The sequence below is a fragment of the Bos indicus genome, chromosome 8 (assembly GCF_029378745.1).
Source record: "Bos indicus isolate NIAB-ARS_2022 breed Sahiwal x Tharparkar chromosome 8, NIAB-ARS_B.indTharparkar_mat_pri_1.0, whole genome shotgun sequence".
Lineage (NCBI taxonomy): Eukaryota > Metazoa > Chordata > Mammalia > Artiodactyla > Bovidae > Bos > Bos indicus.
In genome coordinates, this window is record NC_091767.1 from 67,312,278 (window position 1) to 67,329,991 (window position 17,714).

Consider the following 17,714-nt stretch of genomic DNA (forward strand, 5'->3'; position numbering starts at 1 on the left):
ACTCTTGGCAGACTTCCCTAAAATCACATCATGCCAATGAGACAAGACCTAATTTTGGGTTGCCTCATGTGGCTTTCACAAGCTCTACATCTCAGCTTCTGAATCCAAGAAGCAAGGTCAAGTGGGAGTTTAATAGCTGCCGGCCGGGATGGTGCAGAGGGCAGTCCTTTGAACTACGTCTCCAAGGTTCAAGGGAGGTTCCCACCATCCCTTAATTTAAAGGAGGAGACAGAGATAGCCTGGAGGCAAGTCCCATGGTTTCCTTTGTTCTAGGCAGCTCACTGAGGTCTCTTCACGTTCTCTAAGTCTTAGCACTTGCTGGCCCCTCAGCTGAGTTAGCATCCCCTCTCCCAAAAGCTCCTAAAAACCAGGTGCTCTGTCCTCAACAGATCCCAACATGCTAGAATAGAGAAATTGCTGGACTCTGAAGATAAGACCTAATGTCAGACCAGGTACAGGAAGTCACCTCAATTTTCTGGGTCATGCCATTACCACGGGAAAGCTTTCTTCACTAAACACACACACAGGGACTTTCCTGGTGGTCCAGTGGTTAAGAATCTGCCTTTCAATGCAGGGGACCAGGGTTTGATCCCTGGTTGGGGAACTAAGATCCTACAAGCCTCAGAGCTACTAAGCCTGCACCATAACTAGAGAGCCCAGGCACTACAAGGAAAGATCCACAGGACACAGAAAAATCTTCATGACAAAACTAAGACCTAATGCAGCTAAAAAAATGAATATTTACACACAAACACACACACACAACCACAGAGGAGGAGGAGAAAGAAGGCAATATTGAGCTCTCCTGGAAGGAGCATGAAACACCAGTTTGCTTGTTTCACTAGAGAGGACTCAGGTATGGGATCCTGAAACTGACTCTGTCCCAAAAAGGAGCCATTTTTCCTGGGTCCCCCCAGGCTGCCTGCTCCCATCTTAAGTGCCATTTGCGTGCGTGCATGTTCAGTCACTTTAGTCATGTCCGACTCTTTGCAACTGCATGGACTGTAGCCCACCAGGCTTCTCTATCCATGAATTCTCCAGGTAAGAATATTGAAGTGGGTTGCCATGCCCTTCTCCAGGGGATCTTCTCGACCCAGGGATTGAAACTGCATTTCCTGCACTGGCAGGCAGTTTCTTTAACCTCTGAGCCACCTGGGAAGACCTAAGTGCCACTGCTGCTGCTGCTGCTGCTAAGTCGCTTCAGTCGTGTCCGACTCTGTGGGACCCCAGAGACAGCAGCCCACCAGGTTCCGCCGTCCCCGGGATTCTCCAGGCAAGAACACTGGAGTGGGTTGCCATTTCAATAAATGTCCCTCAGATTCTCCAATGTGGAATTCAACCCCCTCAGCCTTTTGCATCCTCTTATGGGAGTCTCTGCCAGACCTGGACCATCTTGCAGCTGTGCATCTCCCACGGACAGAGTGCAGAGACAGAAGTTTCATTTTATTTGTTTTTCTTTCTTCCCCCTTTCCTGACCATACGTGCTATCTAATCCAGAAAACATCCAGATCGTAAAAACATTGCCTTTGAAGCCAGAGGCAGGAGAAAGAAAGGGATGCAACCTAAACTGCTTCTCTCCAGCCATTCACCCTGGGGAGAAATCTTCCTCTCCTAAACTCTGCCCCACACACGTGCACAAGATGGCTTTGTGGGGTCTTCCTGAGGCAGCAGAAAATCCCAAGGTTTCTGAGTACCCCCCTCGCCGCTCATCCTCCTCTGCACACACATTTGGTACACGCCAATGTGAGCATCAGGGCTTACCTGGTGGCTCACAAGGAGAAGAATCTTCTTGCAATGCAGAAGAACTGGGTTTGATCCCTGGGTGGGGAAGATCCCCTGGAGAAGGGCATGGCAACTCACTCTAGTATTCTTGCTTGGGAAATTCCATGGACAGAGGTGCCTGAGGGCTATAGTCCATGGGGTCTCAAAGAGCCAGACACTATTAAAGCGATTTAGCACAATGTGAACAAGAGATTTACTTTCAGTGCTGAGCCTTGATGTCGGAGCAGTCAAAGATGTCCTGTTCATCTGTTCTACATAATTTTATAAGTCAATTTTAATGTAGTCAATTTGACAATGGCGGTGGAGATCCAGAGTGACAGAGGTGGTAGGGATTCCCTCCCATCTGTTTTCGGTTACAATTACCCCCTTTCACCAGAGTGAGCAGACAAGAGGGAAGCTGTCATAGGCATCATTGCCTGACCCCTTGGCCATGTACCTGGGCCAACGGTTCATGACCCTTCTGCATGGACAACTCAGCCTCCTGCTGGGTTTCTGCCCTTGGAGCTGATGGAAAGGGGACGAGACTGACATAAATTGAGCTCCTACTATGTTTCACATGCTTTGACTTATACTCACTCTTGTAATTTTCATAAAAATTCTATGTGGGACACAAAAAATCTTACAGATGAGACAACTGAGGCTCAGAGAGGCTAAGTGACTTGCCCAGTATCACACACAACTCTTATGTAGCAGAGGTGAGATGTGAACGCTGGTCTGATTCCCAAATATACATTCTTTCTGCTGTCCCCTCCCAGACTCATCCATAGTACTGGCAAGCATGAAAAAAATCTATGCTTTACCTCTATTAGGATTTACCTACTCTCTCTACTAGAGCTGAAGGTTGCCATCCAGGTGAGAAAGAACTGCTTTGGGAGCCTAAGAGCAGGTGGCATAGGCTGGAGTGTTTTGGGAGAAAGAATCTGTGTCCAGGTGACACCTCACTGGAGACGTCACAGGACACTGCCACAGCCTTGCCCCTCCCTTGGCTAGCCAGGTTTTAGCAGGTAAGAGGTAGCTAGCTCTTGGGTAGATATCTTGCTTGAGGAACCTTCCAGAGGAAGATGGGGAATGGTGTTCCAAGAGCTTCAGAGATAAGGGCAGGGGACCCCTGGCATCCTGTCCTTCTGAAACTGAAGGAGGTCCCTGATTGATGAGACCGGCCTCTCCAGGCCCTGGAATGCACACCTGCCTCCTGTCCAGGAGTCTCTCCTGATGTGGCATCAAACATGCTGGGTGGCTACAGTGACTGGTGGCACCTGCAATCTTCCCATTTAAATGTCCCAAGCTGAAACTGAGCTCCAATCCTTTGGACACCTAATTCGAAGAGCTGACTCATTGGAAAAGACCCTGATGCTGGGAAAGACTGAAGGCAAAAGGAGAAGGAGGCAACAGAGAATGAGATGGTTGGATGGCATCACCAACTCAATGCACATGAATCTGAGGAAACTCTGGGAGATAGTAAAGGACAGAGGAGCCTGGCGTGCTGCAGTCCATGGGTTGCAGAGTCAGACACGACTTAGCAACTGAATAGCAACAACAAATCTTCTCATTTAAACTGAGCACATGTGAGACAGAGGCAGAGACCTCATTTCTCATTTTTGAAAGACGGCAACTGGTAACTACAGCCAATGGCCTCGTAAACCTTACTCTCATGTTAGCCAGGAGCCCCTCAGAACTTTTAAGACAAAGGAACCATCAGAGGAAGAGAAGGAAATAAAGCATCTGAAGCACTCAGAGAAACAAGACAAGAGAGAAAAATGGAGACTGTGGGTATCAGCTGTCTCTGGCATACAAGGAGAAAGCCTCAAAGACTGAGAGCATCCCACTACTGATAAGCTCTCAGACGTGCCCTTGGGCAAACCTTCCTGACGCCCCAGGTTGGAGGACCTGATGCATCCTACTAGCCCCCAGTCCTTGTCTACAATTAGCAGTGGGTGAATGAAAGGAGTCTGAAGTGGGAGCACCAGTCCTGGTTCTACACAAACTAGCTGTGGGACCCTGAGCAAGTAAGTCCCTTTCCTGCCTAAGTCTCTGTCTCCATCCATTAAAAAACAACAACAACAAAAAGCCCTGGGCTTCCCTGGTGGTCCTATGGTTAAGAATTCATCTTGCAATGCAAGGGACACCGGTTCGATTCCTGGTCTGGGAAGATACCACATACTGCGGAGCAACCAAGCCTAAGGGTCGCAACTACTGAAGCCTATGCACAGAGCCTGTGCACTGAAAGAAGAGAAGCCACTGCAATGAGAAGTTCGCACACTGCAAAGAGCAGTCCCTACTCGTGCAACGAGAGAAAGCCCTCATGTAGCAATGAAGACCCATCACAGCCAAAAGATCCCTCCCCCTCCCCCACCCACTCCCTCATCCTCCTTGATTTCTTCCAGGTCCAAAGCTATGAGGTGTTGCCTGTATCTTCTGTCATAAATAAGGCCTAGACCCTGCACACTGACCTCTGACCTTTGAACCTGGACTAGGAACTCCTCTTTCCTTGAAGCCTCGGCCACACTATGTTTCCAGACTGCGTGGGATCTCTGGGAATGTGTTCCATCAACTGGGACATGGGAGGAGACTAGAAAAGCATTCTAATAAATGTTATTTCTAGAAAGAAGCCTCTCTACCTCAAATCCATCCTACACTCCATTGCTAGATGAACTTCTCAAAACCAAGGTCTGTTCAATGTCACTCTTCTCCCTAGGACTTCAGTGGCTCCACGCTGCCTGCCGAACTCTGAGCCAGGCACACAAGACCATTCTTGATCTAACTCAACTTGCTTTTGTCTCCCTGCTATTGCGGGTCCCTATCTGTGCCACCCACTCCCCCATCTCTTTGAATCACACCCAACCCACAGGGTCCTTCTCAAATCTTCCAAGATGATTTTAGACCAGCTGGGCTTTGTACTGTGGTTTTGTAAAATGTGTCTGTCTCCTGTCCCAATACAGGATGCTCCAGGATTCAGCAGAGTATTTGACACGAACCTAGCATTCTGTGACTTTAAAAGAATGAAACTAAAAGAGAATGAATTGTGTTCCTGGATTCTGATACAGCAGCTCTTAGGGGTAAGTAGAAAAAAGACTTGAGGAAGGTTTTGTTGCAGATAGATTGGGATTTAAGGAGATTCCCTAGCGGTCCATTGGTTAGAACTCTGTGCTTTCACTGCCAAGGGCACAGGTTTGATCCCTGGTCAGGGAACTAAGATCCCTGTAAGCCCTGTGGTGTGGTAAAAAAAAAAAAAAGATATTTAAGGGTCCTTTCCACCCAGAGACTTTGTGTTTTATGCAGAGTAGGTTGCACTTCTTCAAAGAAGGCTCTTTAATTTCCTAATAAATCTTGGAATGCTGGCCTTGATGGTCCTGTGACAGCTCTACCTAGAAGTGAGTCTATCATCTAGAGAAGGTTCTAAGTCAGCAGATGGCTGAGGCAAGGCTAGGAGGCCTGGGGACACTGACAGCCCTGCACTCCTGGTTATCCTTGTAGATGAGACATCGGCTCGGGAAAAGCCAAGCACCCTGTCCTTGCCTGACTGCAGCTGGCCCGGAGCCTTTGAGCAGGGCAGCTGCAGGCCCTCTGAGGGGAGGGGCGCCGGCAGCTGGGGTGCCTTCCTGGGTCCCTAGGCTGGGGCCCTCCCTTCTCTGTGCAGGTGGAGGGCTGGGGACTCTGCCCACTGGCTCTTGTTTTCCCCACCTGCCTGCAGTGCGGTTTGCCTGCCGGCGCCGACAAGGCGTAGGGGCTGGGGGAATTTGATCAGCAAGGAGGGGGAGGTTGTCTCCCTGAGATATGAGCACAGTCTAATCCCTCCCTCCCTCCTCCAGGGCAGGCAGGCTTGCTGCTGAGATGCTGGGCAGGCAGGGGAGCAGACAGGAGCTGAGGCTGAATTAGCTGAAGGTTACCATGGGTCAAGAGGTGCCCTGGTTGCCTAACTGTCCTTCTGAACCTGTGCTGCCCTGACCTCTTGACTGCTAAGGTGCTGAGGCAGATGTGGCCCAGGCATCCTCCAGGCGCTGTCTCTGAGCGATTGGTGGAAGGTCAAGGGCAGGTTCAGGGCTCCTTCACCCAGACTTATGCCCTTTGATATTCTCAGCATGGTTCCCTGGTGTCCCTACCTCCCTAGCTGTGCAGAGGCTTCTGTTCACAGGGTTTCCCCATTATCTTTCTTGAGAAAAGGGTGGGAGGGAAAGGAGGCCGGGTCATGGGCCCACCAGGTTTTAAGCCAGCTGGGGTTGGCACTGAGTTCTTCCAACCTCTCCCAAGAGACCAAACAAATGTTATCAGTGACTCAGAGAGCCTCCTGTCAAGGTCACTCTGTTCTGCCTGATGCTGTCTCTGCTGTTTGACGAGAACTGACTCTGCTGTCCACCTCCCACCAGCTCCAGTGCACTGCCCAGGCACTGGGTGACCTCTCTCCATGACAGTCTTGACCCCTGGCTGGAGATCACGGGGCCTTCCATGCCAGGGCAGAGGGCCTCCAGGTTTCTGCTTCCTTCGCTGTTCTGTTCTTTTGTGGTATTAACCCTTTCCCTCCCTGAAACTTCCTCACCCAGATAGGAGACCAAGCCCTGAAAGCTCCCTTGGGATTCCTCCTCTTCTCATGTGCCTGAGATCCCAGACCCTATGGTCCTAGGGCAGCAGGTAAGGAAGTGTTAGTCTCTCAGTAGCCCCCCATACTCCTCTGTTCATGGAATTCTTCAGGTAAGAATACCTGAGTGGGTAGTCATTCCCTTCTCCAGGGGATCTTCTCCACCAAGGGATCAAATCTGGATCTCCTGAATTGCAGGTGGATTCTTTACTGTCTGAGCCACCAGGGAGGGAGACCTGAAATGGCTGGCTAGGAAGGACCACCATAGCCCTCACTACCCTCAATCTCGACTATGTGGGGCTCAGCCCCGAGTATGTCCAGGGCCTGGTGCTAGGCACAGGGGGCATGACACACTTTCCTTTTCAAGAAGTTTATCTCTGAGAATTCCTGGGCAGTTCAGTGGTTAGGACTCCAGGCTTTCACTGCTGAGGGTCTGGGTTCAATCCCTGGGTGGGGAACTAAGATCCCACCCTTGCAATATTGCTAAAAATAAAATTTTAAAAGTTTATCAACTAGGCAGGGAGGAAGGATATATAAGTTACATTTTAATTCATGGGAACAGATGTTCAAGGGAGAAATAAAGGACCAGACTGGGCAGGGCAGCCCCAGTAGTGAGCATACCCCTCTTACCCTGGAAGGCCTGGGTCTCCTAATAGTCCAGCACCCACTCACCTATGGCCCATTGCCCCACCACCCAGGGTGGCTGGGGTCACAGGGACAGGTGCTGGCAAGCCTGAGCTTTGTTCTCCTGCCTCCCTTGCTTTCTCTTACCTCCTTCCCTCTCCCCTTTCCTTGCATGCCTATGCTCAATTCTCTCTCTCTTCAGCAGGAATATAATGTTCGGCTGCTTTCCACCCACTCTCTGAATGCTGCCAGCGAATAATGACTAAGGTGGTGGGTGGAAGTACAGCAAGTTGAGACCAATTTAGCAGTCCGGGGTGCCAGGAGGAGGGTGATTTAGCAGCAAATAGCTTTGCAAACAGCAAGGAGAGTGAAGATGCCCCCAAAGCCAACAGACCAGTGAGCCAGGTGCACAGCCCTGCCCAGGTGCCTAGGGCAGGGACTGCCTCAGCTGCCTGGCAGCCTGTGCAGGGAGGTTAGGTCATGTGAGGGGCAGGACTTGTCCTGAAATGCCAATTCATTTTCAGAGTCATGCCCACCCCCGATCTCAGCTCTATTTTGGACGTCTTTGAGGGGTCCACGTTCCTGTACACCCCTGGGGCTGGCAGTTTCACTAGTTAGGTCCTTCTTCTAATGGATGCTGGGGCCTCAGAGGATCTACAGCCCTGAGGGGCTGATGGGAACTGGAAAGACTGCTCTGGGCATGGAAGAAACAGAGGTCCTGTGGTTTTGGGGGAGGGGGCTGCCCCCAGCATGCTGTGGACCATGCCCCAGAGAGAGGCCAACCCAGGTGGACACTGGTGTGGGGCTTGCAGGGCAGGCCAGCTGGGAGTCTTGAGGACTGGTATTATGGGATATGACTGCAAGTGTGGTGGGTATCAGAGGAGAGCTTACCTGAGATGAAGAGATGATGAGAATGCATGGGATGTGTGTGTGTCTGTGTGCGTGTGCGCGCGCGCGTGCATGTGTGCACATGTCTGCCCACAGTCATCTTAAAGGCAGTTCTCTTCTTCCACAGTGATTAGCTGACATGGAAGCAAATCTGTGGGTGATCTGGGGAGGGCGGCTCTTTCCTGCCTTTGTTCCAGACGCTGGACGAAACCCACATCACATCTGTTCAGACACCAATTTGGCCTGTCACTTATGAAGAAAAATCACCTCTCTGCTGGACTGATTAGGACAATTAGTTTTAGCTGTTAGGGTACGTATGCACCCGCACATAAACATACACACTCACTCTCTCCTCTGTCTCTTTCACCCTCTCCCCATTCCCTGCCCCGCCCCGCCCCCCCCCCCCCCCCCCCCCCCCCCGACTCCCTTGCCTCCCCTACTTGGAGCCCCACTGCACTCTCTTGCCACCAACCCTCCATCCAATTCTGTCATCTGGGAGGCAGCCTCCGTATGTGACCACCCCTGAAGTCTGGTTTCCACACGCTGCTCACACTACCAACGAAGAGACCGCTAATCCCATTTTAGTTTAGGACTTTGTTGCATATGGATAAGGTGGGAACACTGAATTAGATTATAGATGAAAACTCGGTATTCCAATGAAATGTCATTAATTCAGACTCTGTGAAGACAAAATCTGCATAATTTCAACACGGCATGTACTAAACCTTATGAGTTGACTAGCTATAAAGAGAAAGAACCGACATAAAATACATTTCATTCCTTAAAGTGCATCTCAAGTAGAGATGCCATTATGCCAGATACTTGTTTCTTGTTTATTGAGCTTAAGCTATATGCATAACAAGTGCTTGGGGATAAGAAGGGGGCGAACAGAAAAAGGGGAGAAAAGTCTAAGACTTTCATCAAGCTTGAATTATAATAAATATGGAAGTAAACAAGTTCTTATAATTTTAAAAATCTTTCTTCTTTCCGTACGTTAAACACTTGACAACAATTCACTGAACCTAAATCTATTTACTTAATTCGGCTGCGTGGTTACTGCTCGGATTGGGAGTCAAGATAGAGCAGTTCAACCCTGAGCATTCCACTTAAAGTCTTGGGTAAAACTCCTTTACTTCTCATCTAATTTTCTCATCTGTCAAATTGCAGAAGAAATCTCAGAGTTGTAAATAATAATAATAATCCTTTTGAAGTTAAAAAGTGCTATTAAAATCATTACAATAGGAAACCCAGGGATGGTCAGGCTGTCTGGTGGGAGCCTATCATCTGGCAGGAAGTAAGAAAGAGAAGTAGGATGAAGATTGCAGGTACACAGGCAACTATGCAAAGCAGCAGCAGCTAGAAGCCCAACTCACCCCACCTGACTCTGGATGACAGTCAGCAGGCCGACTTTTCCGCACCCCTGGAAGAGCCCATCCGTGGCTAAGCTATACACTCACTCTGCTGGAGGCAGTTGTAAAGAGCAGAGTTACCTCCCACCCGGCATTGCCCAGTTTTGTCTGGTCTGCATGGCTGGTCAAGCCAGTTAAAAGGAGGTAACAGGCTCCCTCCAGGGGCTCCCCTTGGAGAGAGAGACTCATCTCCTGGACTGTGAACTTGCATCTGGGAGCTATGACCTTGTTGCTGCTATGCTTCCTCTCTATAGGAAAGGTATAAATTCCTTCCTTAGGTTCAACTTCAAGGTCTCATTCACAGCCACCTCCACCCTAGAGTTTTCTAGCTTACCTCCCTCCTGGGGAACAGCTGCCATATTCAAAGTTGTCCCGATCTAGTTTTCAACGTACTTGTCACTGACTCATGGGGGCTGGCTCCTCCTCAATCCTCATCACAAGTTTTATTTAGCAAGACCATTATTTAGTCATTTTGTTTATCCCCCATCACCTTGGCACCTTGCATGGATAAGACTTTTAATAATGAAGCAACTTAGGACGCATGCACCTCCATATAAGGTGCCAGGGAGATGAGGGATAAACTGGGCTTCCCTGTTGGCACAGTGGTAAACAATCTGCCTGGTAATACAGGAGATGCGAGTTTGATTCCTGAGTTGGGAAGATCCCCTGGAAAAGAAAATGGCAATCTATTACAGTATTCTTGCCTGGAAAATTCCATGGACAGAGGAGCCTGGTGGGTTATAATCCATGGGGTCATAAAATAGGCAGACATGACTGAGCACAAGAATGAAAGAACGCGACACATGAGATTTTCAAACTTGGGTGATGATCTTTGAAAGGAAAATGAAAATCATCAAGGATCCCTGAGAAATCATGTGAAATACTGACATGAGGAATAACGGGGTGGTGCAAAGAGCATGGGAAAGGAGTCACCAGACTCTGAACCGTGTGACCTTGGGCAAATCACAGCCTGATGACCTCCCCAAGCATGGGAGCAACTCATACTCCCAGCAGAACTGTGAGAGTGTCCATTCCAGAACAGTGTTTTTTAAACTGCAGCAGCACAAAAATCTATTCAAAAGCCAGATCAGTGACCCACCATGTAAATCGTCTAAAGATGTCCCAGGCAGTTGGAAAGATTTCCCAGGTTTGTTGGCCAGACCCCAGAAACACCTCATCACTGCCCTGGAACCACTGCCCCCTGGGGGTTCCAACTGCAGGATTTTGAAACCTCAAATCTAGATCACACCTATCACCTCCTACTTGTATAATTATACTTCTCGGTCGAAGGACCTGGAGATATAGTGCGTAGGCTGGCAGGGTGGGTGGAGGCTGGGTTTTCTTTAGGCTCCCAAACTACTGGAGGCAGGAATCAGGATGGAGGAGCTCCAGTTAGACAGAAGCCCTGAAACAGCTGGCCCAGTAATACAGACAGGAAAATCAGAGGTCATGCCAGTCAAGTGTCCTTCAGCAGAAACCTGATGCTGGGAAAAGTGCTCCCACCAAGTCTCTGATACCTCTTTTATGTCCAGTTATTTTATTAAACACGCATTTCCTAAGGACTTCCTCCTAGAAGCCAAACACTACTCTGAACTGGGAATTGATGACACAATCTCTGCCTGTAGGAACTTTGGAGGCTCTTCAGGAGCCTGTGGGTAAATGCCAGGAGAGCAAGGAATGACGGGAAGGCAGGTGACCCAGACTTAAAGAGAGAAGGGACAAATTGTTGGAGGAGTTGCTCCTGTATGGTTAAAACCTGAAGTACAAACGGGGGCTAGTTGGGTGGAGGTAGAGGAAGAGGGCAAGAATATTTTGCACAGAAGAAACATGTTCAAAAGTAACAGAAGAATGTGCAAAGAGCCAGGGTCAGCGCTAAGCTGAGCTGAGACCCTTGCTTCTCCATTTCCTATCCTAGCAATGGGATTGACGTCGCCTCCTCTAATAATCATACATACCCTGTGGGGCTGTGCTGAGAATTAAAGGAGATAATGAGCCAAAAGTACTGGGCACACAGGGTACTTAGTGAAGGGTATTAAATGTTGCTAAATATTTCCCACTACACTAGTCTGTAAGCTGTGTAACCACTGGCTTGCCATCACAGGTTTATTCATCCTTGTAGACTCACTTTCAGGCCCAGGGCCTTGCCTTTTGTAGACACCGAATGAATATTTTTAAAATGAATGTTGAAAAAGTGCAAAGGAGTATATCTATGTTTTGGGGATCAAAAAGCCATTTTTCCATAGCTAGAGCCCATCTATCTCTGTGGCCATATAGGCAGATGCATGGTTTCTCGAAATAGCTCAGCAAATTTTCCCCTCACATGGTCCCAATGCACTGGCTCTCCCCAAGCCACACTACCTAGCCGCCCCCCTTCAACGGCAACTATCCTGACACATATCCACAGGGACACATGGGCAGACAAGGGGCTCTTCCTATAGACAGACAGGAGCAGAAGCCGAACTATTAAAACAGGTTCTACCTTGTGAAGCACAGAGGCTGCCATCAACATTCAAAAACCCCACCATCTCAAATGTCCCATCCTCCCTCTTGCTCACATGCTGGAACCTTCAAAGAGACACCCTTCTTTTCCAACCTGAGTTTCTTCTCATCACCAACAGATGAGTGTCCCCGGCTCACATCCACCCAGCCCTGATCCCTTCTGCTTGGACTCCTATTTGTTATGCCTGACTTTGCTCCCATGAACTGTGGACCTCAGGAAAGTCCTGCCGCTCTGTGGCCTCACTTTTTTCACTGTCAGAACACAGAGAGTCAGCGATGCTCCATGCTCACCTGGTAGTTATGTCTCAAGGGTAAGGGAGATAACAAATGAGATAACGTCTATGATGCACAGAAAACACCTCAAGAAGAAAGGCTCTGGATAAATACAAGGTGTAAACGCCACACCTGATTAGCGTGTATGCCTCTGTCCACAGACTTCAACCATAGATTCCTCTCTCCTCCATCCCTGAACATAAACACCCTTCCTGCCTGTAATCACTGTCTCTGCTACACATCTTCACGTGCGTACATATACCCACAGACTTTCAGCACCTATATTTCCCCCAACATGCCCAGGGAAAATTTTTTTTTTTTAACTCAGAGGAAGCTCAGTTTACAAACGCTCCCTTGCCCCTACACACAGGCTCTTTTTCAGGACGCAGGAAGAAGTGCCAAGCAGACAGCTTATCTCTCAAGCAGGGCATTTCAGCTCCCACCATGTGGCTTCAGGAGATCCTTACCTGGCACAGCTCCTGCCAAGGGCTTTCCAGGACGAGGTAACTCCTTACTAGTTTGCCAGTACCCAAGACCAGAACAGAGCAGCTGATGGCAGCGAGAGGATGTGGCTGGAAGGCCAGAGCAAGGACCCAGACACTTTAGATGCTCAGCGCCCTAAGTACTGCTCATTCCTGGGAAATTAGGGCCCCGAAATCAACGAATCAGGAGCACTTTCCTAGGCACGACACAATCGTGAGCAAGCAGACCGCTCAGGTCCTCCCAGTTTAGTCCTTTCCACGTGGAGCATCAACCGGAAAGCCTGTAGTGGTTGGTGCCTGTTGCTGCTGAGTTCTGTGCTCTAAAGGCTGGAGTTAAGCGTGTGGAAGGGTGAGTGTGTGTGTGTAGGGGAGTGGGGAGAGAGTGAGGGGCTGGCTGCCTGTGGTGGGTGAGGGAAAGAAATGAATGTGATATGTGTGTAGGTGGGAGACTGTGTGTGTGTGTTGCTTTGGCTGAATGAGTCCAGGCAGTGCTAATTTGCTTCACTCGTGTCCGACTCTGTGAGACCTTGTGGACTGTAGTCCTCCAGGCTCCTCTGTCCATAGGATTCTCCAGGCAAGGATACTGGAGTGGGTTGCCATGCCTTCCTCCAGAGGATCTTCCTAAGCCAGGGACCGAACCGGTGTCTCTTACCTCTAACCTGCATTGGCAGGGAGGTTCTTTACCACCAGCGCCACCTGGGTAGCCCCAAGCAGGCAGGGGGCCACTTAAATACCCAGGTTCATCACCCACCTTCTCTATCGATCTCAGCCCCTGTGACCTATTCCTTCAGTGGAACATTCTAAACCTCCAGCTGCACCCGTGTCCCCGCCACCAGTGCAGACACACACAGCCCGTCTCCAAAGTTCCAGACAGCAAAGTTCAGTGGCCCGGCCGCGGCTGTCAGACCCTGCCTGCACATCTCCCGCTTCCTCATTTCTGGACTTCAGTGTCACCCAACAACTCTGCCCTCGTAGATCAGACTCGGGACGGGGAGTAGATAAACCCGGTCTGTAGGAGACAAAGCCGGAAGGACGGGCGCACCCTCCTTTCTTCCAGGCGGGGACCAGACTCGCCGCACGAGCCCGGGCAGAGGGGAGACCCTGACAGTTACATGCGGAGACAAAGACACCTGGACAGACGCCGGCACAGACAGACAAAGACCCACTGACGCGCTGGCACGCCGCGGGGAGCGCAGTTTCCCGGGAGCCCGGCTCCCTCCTTGGGAACTGAGCGAGACCCCTGTCCACCTCACCTTATCTGTCCCTGCTCCTGGGGCTGACTTCAGGTTTTTTTCTTTTCTTTTCTTTTCCAGTGTGTTTGGCGATGTGCTCCCGTCTCTCTTCTCGCGCTGGCCGGGCGGGTCCCGAGATTGCTCTCGGCTCCGGCTCGCTAGATGAGGCGAGCAGAGAAACTTTCTACCTCGCCTCCCGCCCGGCGCCGCCCGGCCGCCTGCCCGCTCGCTGGCTCCCTGAGCGCCGGCCCCAGCGCGGGTCCGGGAGCCTCGGGCAGGCGGGAGGGCAGGGCGGGGCGGGCGGACCGGGGCGGGGTTGGGGCCGCTCATTGGCCGGGGCGGGGCGGGGCGGGGCGGGGCGGGGCCGGCGCCGGCGCCGCTCGTTGGCTAGGGCTGCCGGCGGCTCTTCCCAGCGGCTCGGCGGCCTTTGTTCCCAACTGACAGCTGGGGTTGCCCTCCACCTCCCGCTCGCCTGCATCCGCCTACCGCGCGGGGTCCCGACTCCCCCAACTCTTCGATCTCACTTTCAGCAGATCCCTCCGGGTAGCCCCGTCTGCTCGATCTTTTTCTCCCCCCTCTTTTTCTTCCCCCATTCCTTTTTTGTCTTTTTCTTATTTCCCCCTTCTTTTCACAGCCTTCTTCTTACAATGTTTCATTTTCCCCAGCACCATCTCCCCACTTCAGTCCCCTGGATTTCTAGGTTCAAAGAAGGCACCAGCAGCCTGGTAAGAGGCATTGGCTCGCCAGGATTGCAGGTTGGAGCCTAGACCACTGGCACTCCCACTCCGAAAAGTTTCAGGTGAAAGTTGAGGACTGTTTATAGCTAGTAATCTTACCCAGTACCTTTCTAACACTATCATTTTCTCCACCACCCACTTCCAACTTCTAGCATTTGAGGTAGGAGAGGACCCAAGTTTACAAGATTTGGTTGGACAAAGGGCCAGTTTATTGGGTTTCCAAGGGTTGGATGAGGCTGGGGTCCTGAAGATGCGTGGAATCTAATTCATTAAAACCAGGCATGACCCTGCCCAGGGAGTGTCGAGGGCGGGAGCGGGGGTGGGGGTGGGGAGATTGAAGTGCCTGGCTTCTGATTATAAGTAGAATGATGAGGGAAGATGGCCTGAAGGGAACCACACCATATTGTTTCTGCCATTTCTCCACCTGAAACCCTGTAGAGGATCCTCACTGTCTCCAGTTCTTGATCCTAAAGACTCCATCTTTCAATCCTTGGCTTCCTGGGAGACAGCGAGGCATGAGGTTTAAGGGGTCAGTCAGACAAGCTCTGCTACTTATCAACTCTATGACCCTGAGTCACTGCCTTAAATTCTTTATATCCCAGTTCCTTCCTTTATAAAATTGGGATAACAATTCCCAGAATGTAAACTCCCTGAGAGCAGGGACTTTCTTTTTTATTCATGAATGAACAACTTGATTCCTTTTGTTCACATATATCCCCAACACTCAGAACTTGATACATAGTAGGCACTCAGTAAATAATTGTTGAATGAATGAATGACTTCTTTATGGATTTGTTGTGAGGATTTAATAAAAATCCCAGTATGTGGTAGGTATGGGCTTCCCAGGTGGTACTAGTGGTAAAGAATACACCTGCCAATGCAGGAGACATAAGAAACGTGGGTTTGATCCCTGGGTTCAGAAGATCCCCTGAGGAGGAAATGGCAACCCGCCCCAGTATTCTTTTCATACTGTCATGAGGTTCTCAAGGCAAGAATACTGAAGTGGTTTGCCATTGTCTTCTCCAGTGGACCACATTTTGTCAGAACTCTCCATTTTGATCCGTCCGTCTTGGGTGGCCCTACACAGCATGGCTCATAGTTTCATTGAGTTAGACAAGGCTGTGGTCCATGTGCTCAGTTTGATTAGTTTTCGTGATTGTGGTTTTCATTCTGTCTGCCCTCTGATAAGGATAAAAGGCTCATGGAAACTTCCTGATGAGAGTCACTTAGCACACATGCAAACGCGTGGAAAGCACATATGTGTGCATGCTAAGTCGCTTCAGTCGTGTCTGACTCTTTGCAACCCTATGGACTGTAGCCTACCAGGCTCCTCTGTCCATGGAATTCTCCAGGCAAGAATACTTGAACAGGTTGCCATTCTCTTCTTCAGGGGATCTTCCTGACTCAGGGATTGAACCCACATCTCTTATGTCTCCTGCATTGGCAAGGGGGTTCTTTACCACTAGCGCCATCTGGGAAGCCCTGAAAGTGCATATACATGGCAGCAATTATAAATCTTGGGGTTGACACAGAGAAATTGTAGCATTGTTTATAATAGCTGCCATGAAAGTACATATACAGAACAGCTATTATAAGTAATACTGCAATTTCTTTGTGTCAACCCCAAGACGGGTTACTCAGCTTTCTCAGACAATACTTCCTACCCACCTTTGTATGTACTCATCCCTCATTGGAAAAGTCATTCTCTATTTGTCAAAATTTAAGACCTAAAATGCATTCTAGGGTTTGATGTACAGCCCACTTAGAAGGACTGAGTTAGGCAAAGGGTCTGGGCAGAGCAGTGATGTGTGTGAGAGGTGAAAGCCAGAAACAGTATGGAAGAATAGAAACACCCTGTGCAGGGAAGCTTCAGAGATAAAGTGGGGTGTATGGAGAAAGGGGGCAGAGTAAGGATGAAGGATGAGAGAGGAGAGCCATGATGGTACAGTGTGTGTGCATGTGTGTGGTCAAAAAAGCCTCAGGAATGTGGTCTCCTGAAGTTCGAGGCCATAATTAGCTTCCTGATTCAGCTGTTGGGTATGGAAATGCAATGCCTGGGTGTGTCTGCCTCCGAGACCTCTGGTGGGAGTCTCACTGTGGCTCCTCTCCTGTTGTCTAGTGACGGCGTGTCATCCTTCTAGGTCCTGGCTATCCCCCTGCCTCTCTCAGGCTCTCCCTTGCTTGAGGTGAGTCTAGAAAACTGGGTCACGAACTATGCTCTTATAAAATATTCCCTGCCATCCTCATCAACTCATTATCTGAGGCTCAAATGGCTTACTGTTCTAGCTTATTCTGTTACTTATTCTGTTACTCAGCTCTAGGACCTCAGACTGGCCACGGAGGACCAAGCCCATGGCCCAGTAACCCGACAGCTGGTCTGAGCTAGAAGCACCTCTGCTTTTTTCAATGTACTTTCTCCTATCACAATTTAAATAACCGCCTGACTTCTTGTTTGTCTTCAACTCTCCTGTGAGTTTCTTATTCAAAGCCCAACATCTTTCTTATTTGACATTGAATCCCCAGCATATTGTTAGTATGTAGCAAGCACTCAAAGAGTACTTAAATAAATTATATGGTGGAAGGCAGGATGATGTTGCAGAGAGAGGAATGAACTCGTATACAAAAGATTCACATCTATTCCCACTTTTTCAAACTTGTAACCTTGTAGTCACCGTATTGAGACTCAGTTTGCTCATCAGTAAAATGGGCCTAGTAATATTTGCCCTGTCTGTGGCACTGATGCAAATATGAAAACCAAAATATGAAAATATGAAATCAAAGTGGTAAGAAAAGTAAAAAATGTTAAATAACAGTTTAACGTTATTTTGAGTCTAAAAATTCAGGGCTTTGTGTTGGGAGGTAAGAAAGGATGACTGTATTTAACTGAGGCTGGGTAATCTCTGAAAGCAGGTGAGAAAATATTATTATGCTAGAGCATGTGGCGCTAGTGGTAAAGAACTCACCTGTCAGTGCAGGAGACATAAGAGACATGGGTTCGATCTCTGGGTTGGGAAGATCCCCTAGAGAAGGGCATAGCAACCCACTCCAGTATTCTTGCCTGGAGAATTCCATGGACAGAGGAGCCTGGCAGGCTACAGTCCATGAGGTTGCAAAGAGTTGGATAAGACTGAAGTGAGTTAGCATGCAGCAGAGCATTGAGAAAAGCTTTAACGGATCAACAGGCTTCCACTACTCCATCTATCTTCCAGCTAGCC

At 49.5% G+C, this 17,714-nt stretch overlaps 1 protein-coding gene across 1 annotated transcript in view; it reads right to left on the reverse strand.

The window, feature by feature from the left end:
* LZTS1 (leucine zipper tumor suppressor 1) overlaps nt 1-14,038 on the reverse strand; it is a 67,122-nt gene extending 53,084 nt beyond the window's left edge. The window contains exon 1 of the mRNA XM_019966288.2: nt 13,784-14,038. The gene's annotated coding sequence lies outside the window, so the exon portion shown is untranslated. The remainder of the gene's footprint in view (nt 1-13,783) is intronic.
* Nucleotides 14,039-17,714: the final 3,676 nt, after the last annotated feature.